The sequence below is a fragment of the Talpa occidentalis genome, unplaced genomic scaffold, assembly GCF_014898055.3.
Source record: "Talpa occidentalis isolate TD23 unplaced genomic scaffold, MPIMG_talOcc4v2.1 talOcc4.10, whole genome shotgun sequence".
NCBI lineage: Eukaryota > Metazoa > Chordata > Mammalia > Eulipotyphla > Talpidae > Talpa > Talpa occidentalis.
The window spans coordinates 40281636-40308610 of record NW_023600993.1 but is presented as its reverse complement, the minus strand read 5'-3'; the positions used below and the strand labels follow the sequence as shown (position 1 = coordinate 40308610).

The window sequence follows — 26975 nt, the reverse complement described above, 5'->3', positions numbered from 1 at the left end:
TTGATGGCTCTTGATGCCATTTCCACAATTAGAAGAGTTAAGCAAGTTTTTGGCTATTGAAGGGAACCTTGTGATACTAAAGCTCAGAATGGAGTTGTTTGAGCAGCTGTGTGCATACAACAGCAAAGGAAGCAGTCATCCCTTGACCAGAGCTGATGGTTGTGTGTTCACACCATCAGAACTAAGCCTTTGCAGGTGACTTATTGACTCCTAAGAGGAAATTGTTTGTCAAGACCTGTTACAGTTTGCTGTGACCTCATCCCTGGAGGTGATGGCCTTGGAGCCGAGGTTTATGAGAGGCAAGCTTCCACAGGCCCCCACGGCATTTCCTTGCCCTCCAGCTTCAAGTAGCTTCATGAAATAATCTTATATTTAATGAATAGTCATCCCCTCCAATTCCATTGGTAATTATCAGTCCATTGTTTTTCCTCATGTTTTTTGCCTGGTGGACTGTCAGGCAAACCTTCATGGCAAGTTTTCTAGCCAATTGAAAATTGTAACTCTGCTAAGCAGTCATTCCAGTTAGCATGACTGGCGATGCTAGTGCTGGATCAGAAGGCAACAGTCTGTTCTGTTCTGCATGAACTCAGTAGGCCTGGTCTGTACAAAGCATGGTAGTAGAGTGGTAAATGTCTGGGTTCCAAGTTCACTCCCTTCCCTTTAAATAAAATCTCTTTTCTTTAGAATTTTCTCTGGGTTATAGGAATCACCATCATTTTAAGTCAACAAGTTAACACCACCAGTCCCTTCAAAAGCTAAAGATAAATGTTTTGAGTCTTCTAATTCTGATCGTTATGTTTCACTTTCTTTAGGAAATCATTTGTTTATCAAATAAAGCGTAATTTCTGTGGGCTTTGCATCTTTGCCAGCGTGAATTCACATCACATACTTGGAGGATAGATGGACCTTGTGGGAGATAATGAAGCAAAGACTACATAATGCAGACTAATTCTTTCATATCATCATTGGCATTGCACAATGTCTATTGATTTCTTGTCTGGTTGTCTGATAAAGTCTTCAGAACTGGTGATTATTCAGAATATGACAAAACATGAAAAAAAATTCAGGTGGGCAGAAAATGGCTTGAAATCACACTCTGGGTTAGTGAATGAATGAATCATTGATAAAGGAATCACTGAAGGAACTAAACCAATAAATAAAAGTATAACACAGTGAATTAGAATAACCCAATGGTGGGATTTATGTTTCAGAACTTTTAATTTAAAATGTAAACTATCTGCCATTTCCCAAAAAAACAGTAATAGACTGAAGGTAGTGGAACATTTCTATCTTCAAAGAAGTATGAAGGACTCCTCAAAAAGCCATCCTAAATCAGGCTTTCTTCCCTAGGGGAATACAGTTGACTCTTGAACAATATAGGGATTTAGAGTACCCATCCTGGACCACTCAAAAATCCAGGTAGAATCTTTGTCACTCCCCCGCCAAAATTTATCTACAACTGCCCCTTGCTTTCAGGGGGATTACTTTCAAGATTCCTTCAGATACCAAAATCCTTGGCTGCTTCAGTCCCTTATAGTCAGTTCTCTGTATTAGTGGGTTCCACATCCCACAGATTCAGACAACTGATATCTGTGCTTGATTGAATCCATGAATATGAGTCCACAGAGAGGAAAAAATCCTCCTATAGGTGGACCTGCATGGTTCAAATTCATGTTGTCCAAGGGTCAATTTTCGACAGTCATTATTACTTTAGAAGTTTTTCATCACCTATCAATCAAAAAGAAATATCTATTTGTCAACTTGTTTCTTCCTAAAATTAGTAGCTTGGCCTCATGCAAATCTCTAGGAGTTCTCTCTTCAGTTCTCTCTTCAGGCTGGTGGGAAAGAGGATAAGGAAAAGTGATAAGATGACTTGCATTCATTCATCTGATGTTACATGAGACCTTTGCCTGTTGAACTGTGTCAAGAAGGTGATTTTTGCTGCAAAAATCTCACGCTGAACACCAGCAGTTTTCCTAAGAGTGGTGATTTTTCTTCCTTTTGGAGAATTTGAGGAAAAGACATGTCATTTCTTAACTCTCTGAGAAAGTTTTTTTTTTGCACAGGCATTCTTGTGGAGGTGCATGATTCCGTTTCTCTCTCTCTTTCCCAGAGATCAGGAGTGCACTGTGGGTGACTCGTCTTAGGACACTTTATTTATCAGGCTCCATCTTAGTGAACTGGCCTGGGGTGTGCTAGACCACACAAGTCATTTTCTGTGTGTGTTGAAAAAAGGGAGAGGAATTGTGTATTTAGCCCTTCTGCCAAAGTTAAATAAATTTTCTTTCAAGAGAACAATATGGTCCTTCCATGCGGCTTGGACCTTTGGAACTGAAAGCGTCAATTAATTAAACAATTTACTTAATCTTGCTCTGAATGATTGCTTCTATTTATCATTTAGAGTAGCTTATTTCATTTCAATGCGTAAAATATGGGTGTGCATCTGGTTTAAGAAAGCCCAATGTTGAAATAGTGAACACAAAACCACAGATAATTTAATGAATTTTATTTTTTTATTTTTTATTTTTTTTAAGATTTATTTTATTTATTTATTTATTTATTTATTTATTTATTTATTTATTTATTCATTCATTCAAGCACTGGGTACAGTCAGAAGCGCGGAAGATGAGAGAATTCACCAGAGCCAGAGCAGGGAGCAGAGCAGGCAGAAGGGCCAAAGTACACTGCTGAGGGGAGCAGCGGGTGGCAGGAGAGGTCTGCGCGCCATGTGGGACCCTCCTCTGGTGGCCAGGGAGCAGCCAGGGATCGAACCAGCGCTGCAGAGGCTGCGGGCAGCCTCGCAACCCAGCGCTCAACCGCTGCGCCACTGGGGAGGCCCAATTTAATGAATTTTATATTGAGAATACTTTTATGTTGAGAATACTTTGTGATTCACCACAGTTAGACTTTAAAAAGCACCCTAATGCATTATTTTCTGCATTTTCAAATTTTTATTTATTACACTAACAGTGCATGAATGTTGTAGAGAATTATAAATAAAATAAAGATTAATTTATCATAGGTTTATTATATGAAAAGAGCTACATTTTGGTATATACTGTTTTCAGGCTTGTCTGTGGTATGTGTGAACATTATTAATTCTTGGTCATCCCCACACCTGGACCTTATTATTCTTAATATTTGTATAGTATCAAATTATTCAACTGGGACATAACTTAGTTAATATAGTATAGTTGAACATAGAGCCTGCTATGATTTTCTTCCTATAAACTTCAACTATTCACAATAATGAGAGCTGCTTTCTACTTCATACCCAGTGCTACGTGGAGCATTTTCCATGTAATATCTCTCTTTTAATTTCATTCAGAAAAAATTCACATAGCGGGCCTCCCCGGTGGCGCAGCGGTTGAGCGCTGGGTTGCGAAGCTGCGCGCGGCCTCTGCGGCGCCGGTTCGATCCCCGGCTGCTCCCCGGCCACCGGAGGAGGGTCCCACATGGCGCGCAGACCTCTCCTGCCGCCCGCTGCTCCCCTCAGCAGTGTACTTCGGTCCTTCTGCCTGCTCTGCTCCCCGCTCTGGCTCTGGTGAATTCTCTCGCCCTCCCGCGCTTCTGACTGTACCCAGTGCATGTATAAACAAAACAAACAAACAAACCAGCAAACAAATAAATAAAATAAAAGCATGCCTCTATAAAAAAAAAAAAAAAAAAAATTCACATAGCATAAAATGAACCATTTAAAAGTGTACTATCCTGTGGCATTAAATATATTCATGATGCTGTGAAACCACTACCTCTACTTAGTTCCAGACTAGGTTCAGGGGAGTGGATTCAAGGTCAGGTGCACTGCCTTCTTGTCCAGCTCAGATCTCTGCCGGCCTCCTAAGAGTAAGATTCTGCTGGAACAGAAGGTCCTATAATTGGTGTACTCTTCCTTCCAGCGCCCACTGGCCCTCTTGACCAAAGTCGTCATCACACTGTGTGTTTAGTAGGAACATCAAGGTTCTCATTTCCCATGACTCCACAGCAGACATTTGTCCTCTTGACGCTTTCCTGGGCCTGGACACAAATCCTCTTTCCTGTTAGAGAACTCCTAAAGATCACACAAATAAAGTCAAGAAAAACAGAAGAATACCTGTTTCTGTGACTATGTAACTGATTAATAGGGAACTACACTAAGAACTGATCTTTCTTAAAACTCTGATTATTTTTTTAGAACATACACACCAGACCTTCTGGGGAAGAGCTCTGCATGTCTGACTGTCAGGCCTCATAATAACTGAAGGATGCATGGAAACTACCTAGTTCTTCCTCAGGAATCTAGTCCTAGTATCATCAAACATGACTAAATTTGGCCGATTTCACCCTCCTATTTCCTTATTGTCTATATCATTCTGTATTGCATCAGCAGAACGAAGTGGCCACAACAGAGACAAAAGGTCCATAAAACCTAAAATAATTTTCTGCCCTTTATAGGAAAGTTTGCCAACCGCGAATCCAGTAGTTAGGAACATGGACTCTAGACTTCAGATACTCTTGGAAGATAGGTGAGAGACAATGAAGATCTTCTGATCTTCTTATATTAGAATGAGGATGACACTGAAATGCAGTGAAGTTGGGTGGGAGTCAGCATCACAGAGCTGATTACTGTGTATGAGTAAAGAGTGTGAACTCTGGAGTTAAATGGAACTTACTAGACATATGGCCTTGAGTGTTTCGTTGAAGGTTACAGAGCCTTTGCCTCACTTACAAAACAGTGTTCTTGAGAATAGTAAATGAGATAACTCAGTTATTTCATCAGTAAATATTTATTGGGCTCCACTCTGTGCCGGGTACTGCTGGAGGTTCTGGTGATAAAGCAGCAAACATGAGGGACAAGATCTGTGCCTTCACCAGCAGTAGCCTAGGTGGGGACATGGTAAACGGCAGTAAGTCAGCACATGCTGTCAAGTCTTGATGTGACTGGGACAGGGGGAGATGGGGTTGGTGGTCTATTCTAGCTAGAGCTCAAGAAAGGCCCCTCTAAGGAGCAGTCATCCAAGCTGATTCCTCAATGAACAAAGGAGCCAGTCTGCCGAGATTTGGGGCAGAGAGAACAGCCACTACAAATATCTGGCCTGGTGACAAGGCTGCAGTGCTCAGAAAGGAAGGAGGCAGTGCTGGAGTCAGTGGGTGTGGAGGCAGGAAGCAGGAGCTGAGGTGTGACAGGTGGAAAGGGCCAGATTCATAGGGCCTCATCAGTGTGACAGGGTATTGGGATTTCAGTCTGAATGGGTGAAAACCACTTAGTTTTTGGAATTTAGACAAAATGGTGAGTGCTATGATCTGAAATAAATATTTAAATGATCCCTCTGGTGGCGGCAACGTGGTGAGATTATATAGACAAGGATTGCAGCAGGAAGAACAATGTGCCACTGCAGTAATCCTGGGAGGAACAATGGCAGCTTGGGCTGGGATAGTGACAGAAGTAGAGAAGTAAATGGATAAGGTGAAACTGAAGGGACTTTCTAGGAGATTAGATTTAATGTGATGTTGTAATAGAAATGCTTATCCTAGGACTAGGGACTTAGTATCATTACCTATTATCATTACCTCCATACCAGCACACTCATCTCCATCACTACCACCACCATAAGCACCATCACTGCCACTACTACCATCATCACCTTCTTGAGAGATAGTGTAGCATTATGACTAAGCACATACAATCAAGCCTCAGTACTTAATTTCAAACTCTAGCCCTGCCACTAGTAAACTGGAACTGTGGGCAGATTATACATCATCTCTGTTTCAGTCACCTTCTCTGTAAAATGGGTGTGTGTGTGTGTGATTCAAATGTTTCCTTATAGGATGCTGTGAAATACCCTAACATGCTTCTCAGATAGTAAACCCAAATACTTGCTGTTATTTGGGGGCGAGTAGATGACCCTATACTTGATAGAGGTTTGATGGCTGTTGCCCAAATCCTAGCATTGTATGAATATCCTCCTTAGAAGTCAAAACAAATCCCTCTTTATGTAACCCACTGATTGATGAGACTGATGGAAAGACTCTTTCCCTGACCTCTGAAATATGGTAGTTTCAGAGACAAGGCAGCCTACTGTTTGTTAGAACATTTTAACTCTAGGCTTTTAAGTCAGCATGCCAAAGATGTAAAGGCAACAAAAGTATACACCAGGATTCCCACAGCAGTGGGTCTCAGGGCTCTGTGCCTGTTTTAAAAAGCCATGTCTGTGTGGAGTTTGGCAGAGTTGTCATTCAGGAGGCATTACCTCTAAAACAGAGACTGGGTAAAGGCATCTCATCGCTCATTTAGTCAGACCCTTGTTTTGGCTGTAGGGCCTTGTTTTAGCTCTAGAGCCCCTGAGTATTCATTCCAGCTATAGGCTTTAACAACCTGAGCCAAATGTGGAAATATTATTATCCCAGTCACCCTTGGGCAGGCAGGCTGCAGGAAGCTGGGGACCAGCTTCTGGGAGGTAAGCAAAACTCACATGAGAAGCTGTTATAGGGCAGCCCCGATATTGAACAGGTTGCCTGGCTGTGGGTCCTCACCGCGCGCTTACAAGGGACTTATTAATACTCCACTACAGGCACACACAAAAGGTTAATAAAAGGTTTATTTACAAGGGAGAAGGAAATAAGGAAAATGTACAATTCAGGGAGAAAATAGGGAAATAAAGTCTTTAATGCATCCTACCCGATTCGCCTACCTGGAAACCCAAAAAGCACTCTCAGAGCTGGCTGGACGTTGCGAGCTGGCGGAGAGCCAAAATGGGGGAACCCCTCCAAAGCCCGCGTGTCTGCCTTATATCAACCTGGCTGCTTGACCCCACCCTCAGGTCCCAGCCACCTTCCCTTTGGTGATGATGGGATTTCGAGTTCCCAGTGTCTCTGGCTTTGGCCTGGGGTGGGGGTGGAGTCCACAAAGCCTGTATGGAATTAGCTTTAGGACATCCTTTTCCCCTAACAATTCCCCCCTTTTCCTCCTTTCAAGCCCTGGGCAGACAGCAGCTGCACCATATACAACAATTCTGTCCCCAAAATACAGCAGTGTGCTCCTGTCTACCCACAACCCCAGATGAGATCTCTTTAACTTTTCAATCTTCTGAATCAAAAAAAAAAAAAAAAAAAAAAGGAAGATTGGGAGCAACACATGGTAAATATCCGCTGAAACTCAGAAACAAGCTCCCACAGGTAGCAGTTTTTATTCTTGGACCTGAGTCCTTTCTTATACCTGAAAACCAGAATTTTTAGAAGTTTGGAGGCTGTGAATATCTTTTCCTGCAACTGTCCAGTTGAACAGCTTGTTTCTTAGCTTTGAAATGAGGGAACACATAGAATAATGAATACCCCACTGCGGGAGCTAGTCAGTGAGCATTAAATCTCGGTTTTAACCCTTCGTAACTGTGACTATAAGCAAGGCATTTAACCCCTGAGTCTCACTTTCCTCCTTTGTAAATTAGGAAAGAATAGGACCTTATTAAATTATAACAAGATTGATGTTTGCTTAGTTATACTTTAGATGAACCTTACATTCTGAATGTCTATAAGATCTTGAGGTTAGTTTATATTCTTAATTTTTAAATCTCTACTGAAATACTAACAGCAAACATTTATTGACTGAAACCAGGTGCTCATTTTCCTCATGAATTGCTCTCTTCACCTCTCGGCTTTTATTTCTTTATTGCCTCCATTCTCAAATGTTTTCCACTCCTGGTGGAAAGATCATCACCAGCAACTCTAACTGAGATCATCACCAGCAGCCTTCAGCCTTCTAACTTAGAAATGCTTTCTTGCCCATGCTATTTGCAAAAATCCCAGGCCTGTTTCTCATGCCCCTTTCTGAACCAGTCACCATGAACCAAAGAAGAGGGTTGCTGATTGGTCAGCCCTGAGTCACATGATCCCTGATAATGAAATCAGGCTCATTGAAACCACAAGAAAGGAAAGAAGGGCAATTTCCAAAACAAACAAACAAAAACTGGAAGAATTGTTAGAAGAGGGAAGAACTTATGCTGAATGAGTCAGAACCCCAGAGTACCCTGCAGCATGAGCTTCTTGTCCTCAAAGCTCTTAAAAAATCAACTCTGGATGCCAACAACACAACCAAGAAATGTCTTGGTTGGAGCAGTTTGACTTGATTCAGCCCATAAAAATGAAGGATCCCTGAGTGCTGTCAGTTGATAAGCAGGAGCAATAGCTTTTGTCAGTTCTCCCCATCATTGTCAATAAAATTGAACAAACAGAAAACACTGCTGCCTATTACTGGCATTGGTTTCTGAGATTCTAAAGAAATTTGTTGAAAAAGTGACCATCAGTGTGATCAGTGTTTGTTGAATACCAAAACCCAGCACAAGAACATATACAGAGATACTGTTCCCCCATCCCCCGCCCCTGCCTCAAGCACTGACTGTGGTTTGGAAAAGAATGAGGTCTTGAGTTGGGCAAGAGTCTTAATTTGGTGTTACAGGAAATGCCATTTATTCATTCCCACCTGAATAGTCTATAGATTGTGAAGAATGTGGCATGAAGTGCACTCGTCTTTGTGAATAAAACAGGCTGGTTATTTTGTCAGCCATGCCAGGAGTAGTGGCTAGCACCGTGCCTCTTGCCTGCCAACCATCGCCGATCAATTCTCCTAAAAGTGCTCATTACTGTTTCACCCCCATTTTATGGGTGAGGGTACTACAGTTCAGAGATTCACTCATGCAGGGCCCCAGAGCAAAGGAGCAATTGAGTCAGAATTCAGACTCCGTAAGCCTGACCTAGTCACCTCGCAGGGGTTCTTTGTTCCTGCTTACAGGTGAACACTTGGGTTTTAGACGACTCCTTGAACAGTGATGCCACTAAAGTGTTTTACTCTGAGAATCCTGGTGTATAATTTGTGTTCAATAATGTTGAACCACAAATAAAGTTGCCAAGAGTTTTTTAGTTGATTTCCACCTTTCCCAGAAAACATCCAGAATTGATAGAATGAATGGCATTTCATTCTCTTCATTTTATCTTGAAAGTCAGAAGCCAGGGTGCTGACTAAATTAGCATCTGATCGGAATTTTACAATTGTCTACAATCTTCAAAAAGCATATGATCTGTGAGAGCTGATTAATTATATGCCTGTGTATAAATGATTCAAAGGCTGGAATTTTAAGCAAGTCTGGGTTTGGATCATAGTCCTACCATTTTGAACTCAGTCGTGAAGTTTGAGCCTCAGGTTCCTCACCTGTATAAGGGGTCACTGGTACGTCTGAGTTCTCAGTGCTTTCTGGAGATTAAAAGCCTGCCTCCCCCTGACAATGTGCGCGCCTTCACTGACCCCCACCTTGGATCCATGAGGTCCACCTGGGGCGCAATAAATTTTCCCTTCCTTTGAGAAATTTACCTTGGCTCTCCTTTTCTTTACTGCGCTGAACCTTTCACTTACAAGATGCTCAGCACAGTGCTGCCCCTCCTAGGTGACCAAACAAGAACAGCTGCCAGTAATACAATCATTGATTATTATGATTACTGTTATTATTTCTTGTCCTCCCCTCCCCCATCTTAAACTGCTCCCCAAGATCGCCTTTTATTTTTTTAATCACCGATATTTAATAGTTAAACATCCTTTTCTTTGCAATGGTTTGCAAAGCACCTTGCAATTTCCTCTTTCCCTAATTCCTGGAATTCTGTTTGAACTTGAATTGTTTAAAGTTCTGTTCAGCAAACTGTCTTTTGTGTTTTTTTCTCTGATGTCCAGGGGCTTTGAAACAGTAGCTTTTCCATAATCTTCAACAAAATTTGCACTAACTAACTCCCTGAAGGGCCTTGTGACTTTAGCTGAGCCTTCTCTTCCAGCTGGCTGTCTGGCTCTTTCTGTTTTCTTTCTTTCTCCAATTTCTTTTAGCTTTATTTGGCTTTTTTTTTTTTTAAGGGGAATCTTTTGCAGGACTTTCTCTTACTCTTACCTCCTCCATTAAGCTGCTGTCTGACATATACCTCAGAGAATTAGAAATGGTCACATGACCTGGCTCACTGATTAGTGCCTTTTTTCAGTGATAACAATTCCCCTGGCAATTATAGAAGATTTGTCATAAAGCTGATTATATATGCCATCCCTGATTCTGGCAGTTAAGGTAACCTGGGATCTCATTCCAAGTGCCTTTCCTCCCCCCAAGAATGTCATTGAAACTCATGGTAAAAGAAACTCACAAGGACACGTATCAGGTTTTTAATCAGGATAAACTCCCATCTGGAGAGCATTTGGTAGATTCCAGAGCATCTCCATGTACATAATCTTACTGTGAACTTGTCCCCAGACCAGGATGTGTCTTTCCAGGAGACAGGAGGAGAGAGGAGAGTGAGTTGTGGGTGCTGGGCTGCGGGGTTTTGAGGTTATCAGCATTCTGGTGGGCGCAGTTGGGACTTGCCTGGGCTGGAAGGTGATACAGTGGTGAACTGGATCTCCTACTTTATGTTGTTTTTCTCCATTGTGCTCCAGTGACCTGTGAGAGGATTTCATAGCACTCAGTGAAACTCAATCACAAAATAATCCTTTGTAGATTCACATATAAGCTGTTGCCTTTCTCTTGTAGCATATTTAAGATGTTCATCTTATACTGTAACATTTTACTCAGCATCTGCAGCAATTGTTACATGCCTCCTTTCAATTATTCCCCCTTCATTTTAAATCTTTAATTATAAAAATAACATAATCAAATGGTCCATATTTGTGAGGCCTCCCTTCTGATACAACTATGACTTTCTAAACTTACATTTTTCATGCTGCTTAACTTCATAAGTATACTTGTTAATATTTACAGTGTTCTTCAGTGAATGTCCTATAGTTTAATTATACATCCCCAAATGTCCAATATTTGCAAATTCAAGGCCACTTAGAGCAGGACTGGAAACCTGTCCTGGATTTCCTGCTCTGCCACTCCCTAGCTATGCCACCTTGGTGTCTTGCCAAGAGAATAATACTTTCTCCAATTGGTTGTATATACATCATACAGATAATGTATATAAAACATTTAACCCTTGATCTTAACCAAAAGGCTGAGAAGCAATATATAAAACATTTAACATAGTTCCTAATACATAGTGTGTTCTCCTTCTTTTTTTTTTAATAGAGGCATGTTTTATTTATTTATTTGTTTGTTTGTTTATACATGCACTGGGTACAGTCAGAAGCGCGGGAGAGTGAGAGACTTCACCAGAGCCAGAGTGGGGAGCAGAATAGGCAGAAGGACCGAAGCACACTGCTGAGGGGAGCAGCGGGCGGCAGGAGAGGTCTGCGCGCCATGTGGGACCCTCCTCCGGTGGCCGGGGAGCAGCCGGGGATCAAACCGGCGTCGCAGAGGCTGTGGGCAGCTTCGCAACCCAGCGCTCAACCGCTGCGCCACCGGGGAGGCCCTGTGTTCTCCTTCTTGAGTAATGAATCTGTTATTATTTCAGATTCATCACTATTTAAATGGCAATGCACTAAAAATCTTTTTTTCTTTTGGGTTATTTCCTTTTGGTAAATTCACACATGTAGGAAAACTAGGCTAGCATATTTTCATATTGCATATTTGCATATTACTTTGGGTATATATTGATATCTCTTGATGTTGCAGTAGTTTTTACTAGCATCAACAATTATAAGTGTGCCATTTTCACTATACTCTCATTAGCATTGGAAACTACTTTTCTAATGTTAGCCATGCTAGCTGTTAGCCATGCTAGCCCATATTGGAAAAGTAGAGAGAATAGGGTGATCAGCACCTCCTCTCACCCCGTATCTGAAATCAACCATGGTCAACTTTTCCAGTCTAATCACACTGTGTTTTAGGAATATTTTAAGCAAACCTTAATTATCATTATCATTTCACTCATCAGTACTTCAGTATACATCTCTACCTGATAAGGACATTTTATTTTTTTACATAACTACAACGCCTTTTCACACTTAATGAGACTAACAAGAAATCTTTAATATCATCTAATATTTACCCCAAGGTGAATTTTCCTCACATTTACCTTTAGACTGTGTCTCAGCTTATGTGAAGGAATTTAGTTAATTTGTTTCCAAGAGGTCCTAGTATGGTTGGCCTGTTTTGAATCAGGATCCCAACATGGTCCATTTATTTCTTCTGGTTGTTTTTCTGTAAAACCTCCCTCTCCCTCCCCCCATGTTATGGACTTGTGCCTTGTTTTCTGTCCTGGACTCAGGAATTGCTTTCTCATCGTGTAGCTTAGTATTCCCTCTATCCCCCTGTTGTCTGTAAACTGGAGTTTTGATAAGTATCTTCCTTAATTTCAATGGGTTACTTTGAGGGCATAATGTATCCTTATCATCTTTCTCTACTATAGAGTCCTGTGCAGTTGACCAGATACCAGTTGTTACTGGCCTCCCCTGGCAATAGAACATCACAAAGATTCTGTTGACCATTAAACTGGTTGGAAGAAGTTGAATATCTGAGAATAAATGATGATATTAACTTCAAAATACTCCAGTGTTGTTAGTCACTGCCCTGGTAGTTGTTTCTTTGTGCCACTCCCCTAAGTCCAGATCCAGAGTAGGTATGGCCAGGCCTTGCCTTCTAGGAGTTTGAGGTGGGAAGATTAATCAGAAGTGATGTGGTTGTAGACTCAAGTATTCTCAAAAGTTGCCAACTGACAGAACAGTTAATGAGTGGTAATAAGCAATAAGAATTATTAGAACTCAAAAAAGGAGCCATCCCCTGTGGGTTGGGTTGATTGATCTTCTTAGAAGGCGTCTCAGACGAAAAACATGGTCTAGAATCTGAATAATGGTTCACATTTGAAAAGACTGAGAAGGATGAGAGAGGGGCTAACCTGGACATGAATTCAAAGACCAGAAAACCTGTAAACTGTCAGCCAATGGGTCCACTCATATTGACAACCCTTGATACATAGCTTTGAGCTTTTTCTTTCTTTTGTTCTTTAATCTATTCAACAAACATTTATGAAGCAATTATGTGCCAGTCTTTTTTTTGTGGCATGAGGACATGGCTCATGAGCAACCTGATTTTTTAAAAATTTTGTATATTTTTTTTTAATTAATGAAGTACTATTGTTTTCATCCTTGTTACTATTTTGACCGTATAGGATTTCTCCCCTAAGGTGTGGTCACTGTAGCTCTCCTACAGCCAAAGCTCCCACAGTTCCTTCATCATAGCCCGTTGTGCTCTTCCCCCTACCTGGCTCTCATCCCTCTCCCTCTGCCTCCAGAGCAAACTGATTTTGTGGAAGAGACACCAGCTGGGAGTCAGAAGGCCTGAGATTACTCTTAAATCCTGTTTTTAGACTAAAGGTACAAGTTGTTGTTCCTGGTATGAAGTTATTGTTATTCCTAGTATCTCTAGAGGGAGACTTGTATTAATTTGACTGAGGTTGTAGATACTCTCACCTTTCGTGGAAAGAAAAGATGGCTAGGGATGTAGGGATGGGGGGAGGAATATACATACACATATGACTTATATGTCTGTATTCTCTTCCTTCTCTATCCTTTTTCTTTCTTGTGGAACAGTTTATCCTTTGAGCTCTAAAGCTACATTGGAAACTAATGAAACAATATTTGTCACTACCCTGGGCAAAGACACAAATGAAAACAGAAATTCTTTAGCTCCCAGACAGCTCACCTTTGTTCAGATTCCAAGCGTGGGATGGAAGCAAGGGGTAGCTTTACCTGTGGTTATCCCACTGGGAGAGGCGTGCACATGCAAAACAATTGATCTTGAGATTGAAAATGGCTTATGGTGGAGTGGGTGGCTGGAAACAAAAGAAAAAAAAAATGCTAGCATTTTAAACTTGCATCTTCTGTGCACCTTAACATCTGTCAATCCAGGTCTTTTTCCTTTAATTCAATTCTAACAGTATTTATTGAGTGCTTGCTGTGTGCAAGAGTGGTCATTCGAAGAGGAGGGATTTAGCTTCCCTCCCCCATTATCTCCACCAGCTCCTCCTAACCCCAATGCACCTACAAAAAGCTTATAAACTAAGTGTATACAATGTGGTGACTGTAGAAACACAGTTTCAAAATCACCTCCTCCACTATTCTCTTAAGTCTCTCTCTTCCCCTTTCCTTATGACATAATTAAGTAGGATTTCAGAATTTTTGAGATGAAAGGGAATTGAGTGAGGAGTCACCCAGTTTACCAACCAATTGTTTGCCAACCAATGTCTTCCTCCAATCAGGATATCAGGGCGGAGGGGCAGTTCATGTCTTGGCTCCTCTTTTATTCCTACCTTCCTGGGTTTAAAATGTGAGAGACTGATATCCACAAGACTTGGATTGAAGAACTCTAATGCAGTATATTTTGTTTAACCAAAACAGGATCTGAGAAAGTTGAATGACTTGTCCATAGCTTCTGCGAATCTGTGGGTAAATGACTTGTCTGCAGTTTCTGTGAATCTGTGGGTAAACAGAGACTGAAAACCAAGGTTGCCTGAGCCCACATACATGCCCTACCTGCCGTTGTTGTGGGCAGTGATTGCTGTCCTGTGGATCTGGGACACACTGGGGCCAACAACATTCTGTGGGGTGGGGGTTGCAGCTGCCTGGGCTGACCGAGTTGTGGTGTGACTATTTAGTGACTGTGTGACCTTAGGCAAGTGACTTAACCTTTCTGAGCTTGTAAACATCCTCTGTAAAGCATGGAAAGTACGCTCTTCAGCAGACTGTGAGAACTCGGTCAGATAGTACATGTCACATGCTTGTCACAGGCCTGGGAATGAGCACAAGGCACCTAACATTATTTTCCAATTTTGTGGCCATCACAACTGAATCCCCCAAATCACAATGGTTCCTTTTATTTCTTCCAAAGTTAAGTGAAATGTTTCTGCTTTACTCCAGTTGTTTTGGTTTTTTTTGTTATTTTTTTTTTTTAAGGAGAATCTAATGACAGAATTTTTGCTCTGAGGATGTGGCAAAAGTATGTCCTGTTCTTAGAAATAATGTAAACATCTTTGTTTCAGTGCCATCTTATCCATTGGTTGCTTGGTACCTGAGCTTTGAGGAGGAGATTATTTCCTCCTGCAGGCTTACCTCCCAGCTCTCTTTGGGATCATAATAAACCTAGCTACTATTTATAAAATTACTACTATGTGGCAGCTCCTTACCTGACTTCTCTAATTTTTACTTCCATCCTTTGAAGTAGGTGCTCTTTTGTCCTAATTGCAGATGAGGGCAATGGGTCTTTGAGAGATTGAGTAACTTGCTTGTTTGTTGAAGATATTTTGGTGGTTCTCCCTTATGGGAGACGGATGAACAACGATGTCCAGGGTGATGCTAGCACTTGGGATTTGCAACTCTCAGGGTCTTGAGTGACCATCCAACCTGTGACTGACCAACAGAGGCAACTGATGAGCAAAGAGTCACATGACTTGACCAAAGCTGGTGTACAAATCCAGGGCTAAGGCATGGACCCAGGTCTCCTGACTCTGATTTGATATTCTTTCAATCATATAGACTTGAATCCTTGATCCTGAGACTCCATCATCAGGACACCTGCTAAGTTGCAAATGGCCAGCAAATAGTTAGTTTTCCTCTTTATCTTTGGAAGTGCCAGTTCTAGAAGCAAAATACTTGTATAATTGAACCCCAGCTCTGCCACTTACCGCCTCTGTGACTTTGGGCAAGTTGCTTGAGCTCCTTGAGCCTCAGTTTCTCCTTCCATAAAAGTACCCACCTCACTTGGTTGGTGCGAGGTGTCCCTGAGATGCTCCAGGTAAAGCCAAAGAACAGTGTCTGACAGAGAGAAAACTCTCCATCAGCATGGACTTTTTTTTTTTAAAGATTTATTTATTTGTCATACAAGAGCTGGGGTACAGGCCAGAGGTGTGGGGTATGAGAGGATTCACCAGAGACAGAGCGGGGAACAGAACAGGCAGACTGACCGAAATACCTTACTGAGGGGAGCAGCGGGCGAGACAGGAGAGGTCTGCTTCACCATGTGGGTTAGTTTCCTGGCCGGCCGGTGATTGAACCCATGCTGCAGAGACTGTGGATTGCTTCACAGTGCAGTGCTTAACCCCTTGCACCACCAGGGAGGCCCCAGCATGGACATTCGTTGCGCTCCTGTCACTTGCCCATCAACTTTTGGTACTTGGGGTACAACCCTGAATAAGAGAGCCATGACCCTCGCCCTGTGGAGCTTACAGTCCAGGGAGAAAAATATATGTTAAAGAATAATGATGGTTATGACTTGGTGAGTGTTCTAGTTCCAGTAGTTATTTATAGGACACTAGAAGTTGCTGCAATGTATTTTTATCCTTCGTTCTGATTTTTATAAATGTGCAGTATTTAAGTATTTGGTGTCAGAAGTTTGGCATGGGGTTGCACAGAGCCCTCACTCAGCCTTGAGAAGTCCCGCTGCTCAGCGTTACGGGCCAGCAACCATCTGTTGTCACATCTAGAACAGACCTGGCCACCATCCCCCCCACTCGAATGTAAGCAGCTTACCCCAAGGACAGAAAGGAAGTTATGACTGGGGAGGATACACAAGGCAGCAAGACTTGGTCACTGAAGGAACAGACAGCCCTCATAGTTATAACAGGCCTGTGGGAAGAAGACAAGGTAGGAAGCCACTGCTGTCGTACAGATAACATGGGCTCCATGCCGCCAAGTACCAATTTCTAAGTGACGGTGGTATATTTTAAGCCATTTCCATCTATTTGTAGTCTAGTTCCATTTTTCTGCCCAGGATTTCTTTGCTCACAACTGATCCTACCTCTCTCTCAACTTTATTTGCCTGACCATTTGATATGAAGGGAGTCTGCATGCATAGGCATTTTCTGACAAGCAAGGTCATTGAGCGGGATGTTTTGATGAGCCCTAATAAAATATCACCACCCTGAACTAAGCCAAAATGTGGGCTGTCTACACCAAACATGCTGATTTTAAAGAAGGATGCCTTTTACAGTAAATGATATTTTCACTTTTCTTTCCTGAAATAATGTAGCATAAAATCAAAGAAATACACCCCACACACTTCAGTCTTTGCTATTTCATAGAAAATAAACACTTATATTTAAAATACTCTATTTTAGGCTCCAGGAACAGCACATCAGAGAATTTAATTGACTTGCCCAAGGTCGCACAGCAAATTTAGTGGTAGAGGCAGAATTGGACCCCACTTATGTCTTGTAATTTGAGTCAGTTCACACTGTACTGTGCTGCTGCTTTTGTGTATGTGCAATAGTCAAATCAGTATTTGAAATCATAAGACAAAATTAAAGAATTAACTACTTGAGAAGGAAGAAGAAGAGGAAAAGATCCCCAAAACCCATCTTTTTGTCTAATTCATTGAGAAAAAGAGGAGTAGGATGATTTGTGTATCTTGTGCCTAGAATATTGAAGTATGTATTCTCACATTAAACTTTTCACATGTCTTATCTCATTAAACCCTTGAACTTCTCACATTCCCCACTTTATAAATGAGGTTTGGTTTAAATATATTGTGCAAAGTCACATAGTGAGCAAGTAGAAAACTTGGTATTTGAATCCAGGCTCCTCATTCTTGAGCTTGTGTTCTCCTAAATTCTGCAAGGAATTGAAGGATAGGGTGTTGACTGCTCCATTAAGTTTTATTATAGAGGCAGGTGGAAGGGAAAGAACTTATTCTTCAAAAATTAATGTCATGAGACAATGCATATATAATATTTTCAGTTCACTGGAGCAGTCTGCAGGTACTTTTTCTCTTTGTAACTTTGTACTTTCCATATTAAAACAGGCCTCCCTGGTGACCTAGGGGTTAAATCTCAGCACTATCACTGAGAAGACCTGAGTCAATCACCAGACAGGGAGCTGACCCACATGGCGCGGCAGACCTCTCGAAAATGTTCAGTGCATTTTAAATAAAAAATTTCTCTAGGAAGCAAAAATTAATTTGAAGCAAGGAAGCCTCCATTATCCCTACTCAGTTGGCACCAATGCTCAGCCTCCTCTGGGCAGGTATGAGGGAGACTGCTGGCCTCTGTCTGCTGAGCTCATAAACAAAGAGAAGTATCAGAAGTCAGGAGTGAGGCCAGGTGGGTGGGGGTGAGGGAAGGAGGAAAGGGATATGGTGTTTGGAGCCCGTTACTCAGGAAATGTGATGGCACCTAATTTCAGAGTGGCATGAGACAAGCATTTAAGAAAAGAATAATGAGCTATTGTTGTGGGCTTTTTTTCTTTAATGGGTGGGTTGTTTTTATAGTTTTATGAACAGGAAACTGAAGCAAAATGCTGACCCCTTTGGTTTTTTTGAGTTCTGCCAGCATCACTTTCATTTTTATTTTTGAGAGTTGGTGACAGGCACTTCCTTTAACACTTCTGGGGCTACAGTGTAACCAGACACCCTAAAATGCATATTGTTACAGCAGAATCCGAATGAAGAGTTGTAGTTTCAGATCTTCTGGATAATGCCATGGGACAAAATAAGATTTTTCCCTGACCTGGAGAGAAAAGGTCTTTTAGTCTCCTAATTAGTCTGCAAAATGTTTTCCCTTTAAAAACATTCTAGAAAATTTGCCCAACATGTGGAAAACCTCTAATGTGTATTAAAATGGCTCTTGCTGTGGCAAAGAAAATACTGATCAAATTCCCCTCCTTCCTTGAACCATAAAAACCCTGCCTCCTCAGCTATTGTTTTCCCTGGAAGATGACTTCATCTTAAAGAAGGTGGTCCTGTCTGTTGTGCATTTTGGATGCACTAAGCCAAAGTTTCAGGCATCTGCCTGCCAACTCCAGAGATATTCAAACTGTTTTGTTCCTGCAGGGCACTTACTCATTGCTTACCTTGTAAGAGTTATGTCTTACTGCATTTTCCTGGCACCAGAGCAATCGTTGTACCTACCCAATGCATTTCAGTTTTCTGAGCCTGCAGGCACCCTGGGTTATTAAAGTTCAAGGAGGAATCCACGTGATGTTAGCTTTACAATTTTAATTTTCTCTTACCTTCTTCTCTCCCCTCCTCCCACTCTCTGACAGATGGGTTTGTTCACCACGTACTGTGTCTGAACCAAAATGAATTCATGAAGCAGCTCCCATAGAACTCTAGGTGAGAACACCTAGATGCAGAGAATGTGACCCCACTGGCTTCCTTTTGGGAACTACAGATTAGCATGTTTAACTTTGTTACTCTAGGTAAAAATCTCTCTCCATCTTAAAAGTCAGCTCCTTAGGGCCCAACTCAAGAGAACAGTTTCTAGATAAATAATATTAGGTATGAATATAGCAAATTGAAATAATTATGGAGTGTAACCCAGAATTAAAAAACCTAGAAAAGGACAAGGAAGAAAGTACCTCCGGAGGGAAGGAAAGGAGCAGATGAGCATTTACAAGGCATCTCTTAAATTGTTTGATATTCTTTTACCACCAGAGTTTCCATCTCCCTGGCAAATCCACCTTTTTCAGAAATTAGTGTAAATTGCTGGTGCATGCAAAAAGCTGGAAGGAACTCTGAGTTCTCAGTAACATTCTAGAGGGCTTTTACACGCCCAGAGTTACTTCTCAAAGTGATTTTAGTGAGTTTCAGATGCCTCAAGAAGCTAAACATCAGGGGCCTAGTTCTTTTCAATATTTTTTTCAACAGCCTGCTGTGGTATTCTGCCTACGACTTCTTGTACTCATCTCAGAAAATTTAAACATACTGTTACTTGTAAAAATTCTTCTCTGAATTTATCTCCTCCATGATATATTCTTTGATTAGCCCCATTTCAATTTAATTTTTATTTCAGCTAATGGGGAAGCACTGTGGTGACTGAGATAGATTAGGTCCCTGTGCTCTTGTAGTTTGCTGTTGGGCAATGAAGACACATTGAATCAGCCATTATTAGTGGCAAAGAGAGATACTCAGTGCTGAGGGAGGTGGGGGTAGATGAGAGAAATTAACCAGGAAATCATCTGCTGGTTGTCCTTATCACAGCAAAGACCTACTGATCATGCATACAGTGATAACACTTGGTTAAATAAAGATTGGTGCTTTTATTAACATATCACCATATCAACCCTCAGTTGCCAAGGCTTTTGGTTCTGTAAGATTTGTGAGCATGTGAGACCTGTGTTTGCTGACCTTAGTTTTAGATGCGAAATGGAAAAACTTCAAACACAGCGGAAGCTTCTTTTACTCAGCTCCCACTTAACCAACACAGGCATTGAACCTGCGCCCTCTAACCCTCTGTAGTTTTGTCTGATGGTCCCGGTACGCAGCATGCAGCACACTTTCAGCTAATGGGCTGCTGTCTAGCATACATCTGCCAGCTTCCATTCCCTCCAGATAGTGAGACCCATGCTTGCCAGGAGTCCCCAAGCCTGTTACTGCTGGTTGAACTCATTGTGTAATTAAGGTCTTCCACACACGAGACCCCGCTGCTCTACCTCCACCAAAGCCCAAGGTCTTTTTCAAATAAACTTCTTAAGCCAATTGCCCTCCTCCAGTTCTCTATTCCTATAGCTAATTTTTTAAAAATTTAAATGCAGTCATGTCCCCTGGCTATGAAGATAATCGTGTTTTTAATTGGAACTCTGGATACTAGATTGTAAATCAAGTCCCACTCCTGGTGGGTGTTTTACTTGATAGTTTACCGGGAGTGTGGATTTGCCTATTATTAACTGTATGACTGATGCACCCATATATGTTTTATATATATATATCAGACTGTCTACCACGTAATAGTTCCTTGGTGCTGGGGGAACAAAGAAGCAGTTCCCCGTGCCCATTCTAAACTTCACTGCTACAAACACTGGACGAGCTGCCCCTAGCACCTCTGACCTGAAAGTCTATATTCAGAGTATTTCTGGATGGTAGATGTCTAGATTCATTATTGGGCTTGCAGATCATTCTAATTTATCAACACTTCAAATTTCTGGAGTTCCCTGCTAGAGATCTCAATTCAGTGGACCCAAAGTGGGGCCTGAGGTGTGATTTTAATAAAGCTGCTAGGTTGATTTCATTGCAGGTGGTCTCTGGAATTAATGTCCCTGAATATCCAAAAGTCAAGTTTCTATAAATGTGTAGGTTTTCAACTCATGCCAGATGATATGAATACTGCCATACTTAATTGTTATGACCCTTTCCCCACATCTTAACCTTTCTTGAATTTCTCCACACATAGTAGAGTTAGTATACAAAACCCACACAGTGCATACTACATTAACTATAGATTGAGTAGAATAGTTTTGGAACTTGTCAAATTAATTGAATTCTTGATTTAAAAATATGAATTATTCTTAAACAAATGCAGACTATCCTTAAAGTTCAGAGACCATTAATAGTGTACAGAAAATGTTCTGAGGGTTGACTTAAATTATATAAGCAAAATAAGCCTGCTGATAGTAATCAGTTCAAATTAGAGGTCAGGATTCTTATTGCAGAATCTTGAATCAGGCAGGTTTCCAACCATACATCCTGTGCAGCCAAAAATACCATGTATCAAAAAAGACAGCAAATTGAGTTTTTATCTTACCACCAAGGTTACATTTCTGCCCCTAAAATAATAAATTTGGTAATAAGGAAAAATATATGGTGTCCTGTGAAAAAAACAAAATTTGAAACATTTCTTCCCTTTCCCCAGTTTCTTCTTAAAGTATTGAAACTTTAATTTTCACTAGTCTTTGAAGTTCATATCTGCAGCAATTTAAAACAATTTTCTGTTGTCTCCCACCCCCACCCCCAGACTCCCATACTTTTACCATCTTATCCTTTTCATGTTTTATGAATCTGTAATTCAGTTAATGGTCAGGTTTGGTCATCAGGGGAAGATCTAGGCATGTGAATATTCTGGGGCTTCTTGGCACTCTAGCAGCTTTTCTTTGTTCCACCCAGTGTAAACTGATATTTGACACGAATCAGTGCTCAAGGTTCAGAGTGAAAAGATCCTTAAGATCAAACTGAACAGATTATCTTGGTTCTGATGTCATATTTCAGTTTTACTCTCTCCTGTAATGCAGGATTACTCAATAGTCACACCATTGGCATTTTGGAAGTTAATTCTTTGTTATGGGGCCTGAGAGGATATTTAACAGCCTCCCATTAGATGCTAGTATTACTCTCTTCCAACAATCAAAATTGTATTCAGAATTACCAAATATCCCCTGGGGGCAAAATTGCCCTCCCCCCATTTAAAATTATTGCTCTAAGAACCAGAGCTAGGGAATACACCTGTATATGAGATCTTTAGGGCAAGACACTTATTCATTCTTTAACAAAATACAAACAAAGTCTTGATTAATTTTGCATTATAGCTAATAGCTTGATCCTGGAGAAAAGAGACTGATTCTATCCCTTAACTGATTTTTCAGACTTGTTACAGAAAATGAGATCTTTAAGAAAATGCAAGAATTAAGACTTCCAGTTTTAGAATATTCAGGAATGTATTTCCATAAGTTTAGTCTGGAGTCAATTCATATATCCTCTGGCAGGGGTAAAGTAATACTAGATATGATTTTAGATATTATCACTTCTTTGTGCCATTTTTACCTGTCTGGCAGTAAAACACAGTCCTGATCTCTCAGAATTCACTGCCAGAACTTCTTTAGGCCTTAAACTCCTCTCTCCTACCAAGACTGAAGTTGCAGAGAAGAAAGGGACTCAGTTATTAACTGGGAATGTTGCCCATATGGAAGGGGAGGGGAGAGGCATTAGTACACACGTGTCCAACATGTACCTACATGACCATGTCAGATTAGCATGAGTTGAAGAGATGTCTCCAGATGCCAAGGGAGCAGATAGGAGTACACATATTCGAGGGCCAGACTTTGTAGGATCAGCTATTGTCATTTGAGCTCCTTTTGCATGACCTTTGCTGCAGAGGTTACAGTTGAAAGGTCATGCTTTCGGGTCAACCATATTCCTTGAGCAGGTGTGAACTGCATACCTTCCTGGCATAGAGATTCAGGGATAAGTAGAGAAGAAAGGAAAAATGTAGCTAACTAAGCACCTGATCTGTAATAAGTGCTCATATTTGAAGAATAAAGGAACAAATGAAACTAAGAAAAAGAACCCACTAGCTGATGTTACGCATAATGCTAACAAGACAAAGCATCTTCCTGTTGGTCAGAAGACTGTCACAATCATTTTAACTTCTGAAATCTTAGCCTCATGCTGGGCCTGTTCTGTTCATAGACAGGGCAGTCAGATTTGAGGAACTGATTGATGGTCTCCCTGCTGGGCCTGGCTGTCTGCTAGTCTAAAAGGAGCTCATAGGAGCGGTGGGCTTGAGTGTGGTGGCCCGCCACTCCACCAGCAGCACAAATGAGGCCCCCTCCATCCAGGCGGTAACACAGGCCCTGCACTTGGCACCATTCCTGGAAACACAGAACAGGCTTCTTTATTCCAGTCTCCAGGCTTCTGGCTTGTGAGGAACACTGCCTGGCTATGAAGCATTTTATAGGGTTATAGCAGGCTGTGCCGTAGGCAAGTTCTGAAAGGCACTTTGTGCTGTGGCTTTGAGTAGGGCTGACTGTTAGGCAGTGTGTTCCTAAGCCCATAAACACACACACAAGCAGGATGGGGAACATGGGCTCCCGGGGCCGTTCAGCTGGGCGGCATTGCAGTTGGACGGCTTCTTCCACTGTTACAGCAGCCTCAGGGGTGTGCTTGGGAACCCTCTTGTAGAGCAGTCTGTTCTCTGACAAAGCCTTTGGTCACATGGACCCCTGGTTGGAGTCTAGGCGGATTGCCCAAACCCAAAGTCTGCTAATGGTGGAGCACCACACGGTGGGGGGAGGCAGGAGAAGAAAAGTTTGGGTCCTGATGTCAAGGCACAGGGTGGAAATTGCACGGAGCCAAAAATATCCATGAAAATGCTTTAAAATGTCTCAAAGCCCACATACATGACTTGTGTATACCCAAAACTGGTGACTTCCATTTACAAACTTTATTGTACCAAAAAATATATGTCTTTAAACACCAGAATCCTATTCATGATGGTAGGACATTCATGCTCTGAGAAGTTTGGAAGCACCAGACCACCCAAAGGAACCCCATATCCACATCTTTCTTTTCATGCTGATTTTGGGGCTTATGTTGTTGTTTTCAGCAGTATTTAAATTGTTACTGGCCTTTAGTAATACCCACCCCCCTCTCTCTTTCTCTTGGATTTATAGTGGAAAGACATGTTAATTGCACATATGTTATGTGATCATGTAGATTGATTGATTTTTATAGTTACAAATCTTTTGAGGAGGTGCAAAAGAACTGTTAGGAGAAAGTGGATAGAGCAGATTTCTCTTCAACGAATATGACTAAGTTTTGCTCTATAATTATACTTACACTTGAGGTTAAAGCCTCCTCCCTTGCTTAGGGTTTATTTATGTCTACACTGGACTAATGTTATGTCAGACTTACTGCTCAGCCCTGAAGATCCCAGAGAGAGTAGCCCAGTGCCAGGCCTCTTGGATTTTGCCAGGGTTACTTTTTTCTTTCTCTCACCAAGTGCTGGAACCACACTTTCCAACTGGAGGACAAGGTTTGTTAAGCTCCACTGGCAATCAAAACTGTGCCCCCAGGGGCTGTGATTGGGCAGAGATGTCTAGTTGTGATGGTAGGCTGCTGGGGGCCAGGGGAGGAAGAGAATGAGGAGCAGTTACAGGTGCATAGACTCAGACCCCCTCAGCCAGATTTCTGAGTGAGGCTCAGATTTCATGTGGAATAATCAGGGGCTGCTTTGGTTGGATGCTTTTGGAGATGGGGTCCTCACTCCCCCGCCAAACTTGGCCAACCGTAGGGTCAGGCATCTGTGTAGGCTTCCTATCCTCACAGCTCAGGATAAAAGGACAGAGTCATAATCACAGTACAGACAGGAAAAATCAGTGGTCTTGAGACACTTTCCAATCCCAAATCTCTTCTACCACTTCCTTACCATTGTGTTACTGTGTATATTTAAGGGGGAAATACCCAGATGGGCTCTTTAATTTCAGGTGGAACTGGTCATTTAGGAGCGTCCTTTACTTGTGTGGCAACACTGAGACTGACAAAATTGAGCCTGGGTCTCCCCGATTCTGAAGGCAGTTTGTCTACACTGATGATTACTTCATTAGTGCTATGGAATTGCATTAATGCTTGGAAAATGTGATTTCCTGCTTGGAAAGTGGGAACGTTAGGTTCTGGCTCCAGCTGGAAGCAGAGAACACTGAGACAAGGACTAGATATTCCTTCTTTTTACCCATGTAATTAACACTTATTTTTAACACAGTTCAAATAATTTAGCAAAGAAAAATGTGAGTTGACTTAATGTCCAATGTTGCCTTTCTTCTTTGTCTTCTTCTTTTTGTTTTTGTATGCATCTTGACTCATTCTCTAACTTTTTGTTTTTTTGCTGGAGTACCATTGATTTACACCCTTGTTAGTGTTTTGTAAGTATAGCATCTCCCCCTTAGATGTACCCATCACCAAAACACCCATAGTCTTCCACTAGAGTCTATTGTGCTCCCTCCCTTCCATGCCTACTACCGCCTGCACACCTAAAAGGTCAAAACAGAAGACATTGGCTCCCTAGACCACTGCCCTTCCTGTGGCCATGATTTTGCTATGGAGGACGAGGGATTTTATAGTGCAATCTACAAAATAACTTTTACGGTGATGATAATCTTAATATTTAAAATATTAGTTTTTAATTCCCAAGTAACACATGAGTATATCTTTCTTGTAAAACAAAAAAATGTAAGAACATTGGCTATAAATTTAAAGTGTTTTTTCCCCACCATCTTTAATCCTTTAATCTCAGGTACTCTCTGGCACTGATTGCCACCATTCAGTCCCAAGAAAACTCATTAGTTTGCTGTGGATCCTTCCAGATGATTTTCAATGCTATTTAACTACATTATATCCTTATAAAAAATATATGGTATTGGGCCTCCCCGGTGGCGCAGCGGTTGAGCGCTGGGTTGCGAAGCTGCCCGCGGCCTCTGCAGCGCCGGTTCATTCCCCGGCTGCTCCCCGGCCACTGGAGGAGGGTCCCACATGGCGCGCAGACCTCTCCTGCCGCCCGCTGCTCCCCTCAGCAGTGTACTTCGGTCCTTCTGCCTGCTCTGCTCCCTTCTCTGGCTCTGGTGAATTCTCTCACCCTCCCGCGCTTCTGACTGTACCCAGTGCTTGTATAAACAAACAAACAAATAAATAAATAAAACATGCCTCTATTAAAAAAAAAAAAATATATGGTATTCTTTTGTAGATGTTGTACCATGTTTACTCTGCAGTTATTTTTAACCTGCCACATCCATAGACCCACTGCATGTGTGTGCTGCTCAATGGTGTTCCTTAGTGAGGAGAGTTCATTTAAGCACTCCCTATTGATGGATTTTACAGCTGCTTCTAGTTTTGTTTTATTTTTTACTGCCAAAGACACGGTTGCTGTGAATGACCTTATAACTGCCTGCTGGGCATTTGCAAATGTGTTGTCCAGAAAGCCTGCACAAATGGATACTTTACAAGCCCTTCAGGTTGCCCTTCTGAGCGGCAGGCAGGCAGCCTTTACCACCCTTGTCATCTTTCAGATGGTTGTGCGGGAAAGGCAGAAAGCAGTTCTCTGGGAGTGATGGAAATAATATCGTGTCCAGATTGTAGAGGTGTTTGCAAAGTCGCAGTCACTGAACTACATACACTTAAAATGGGTCCGTCTTACTGTTTGTAGATGACAGACCTACCGCGTTCATTAAAAAGCGCGAGAGGAGACTGGCCTGGGATAAGGAAACACATGATACTTTCTGAAGGTGGACTTTAAAAACGCTTGCTCTTCCCTCAAGCCGCTCCTCCCTCCGCCCGGTGTTTGCGCAAGTCTGATCTTTCTCTAACCCTAACCCTCTCCTTGATTCTACCCGCCGCCCCTTCCACCCGGGGAGGGCCAGGGAGCCCCAGTGAAGCCGTCTCTGAGCCGGGCGGCCAAAAACCCGCGGGAGAAGGGCTCAGCTGAGGGATCGCCCCTGTCCCCTAGCCCCTGGGCCCCGGGGGAGATTCCGCTCGGCTTCACCTGGGCGCTCCGGGAGGGGTAGGGGCGGGGCGAGCTGGCCCCGCCCCCGCCCCGCCCAGGTGGGTGGGCCCGGGCCGGCCCCGCCC

At 42.1% G+C, this 26975-nt stretch overlaps 1 protein-coding gene across 7 annotated transcripts in view; it reads left to right on the top strand.

Annotated features, from left to right (window-relative positions):
- Window positions 1-26975, top strand: part of ARHGEF3 (Rho guanine nucleotide exchange factor 3) — a 265843-nt gene that overhangs the window by 174375 nt on the left and 64493 nt on the right. The gene's annotated exons all lie outside the window — the stretch shown is intronic.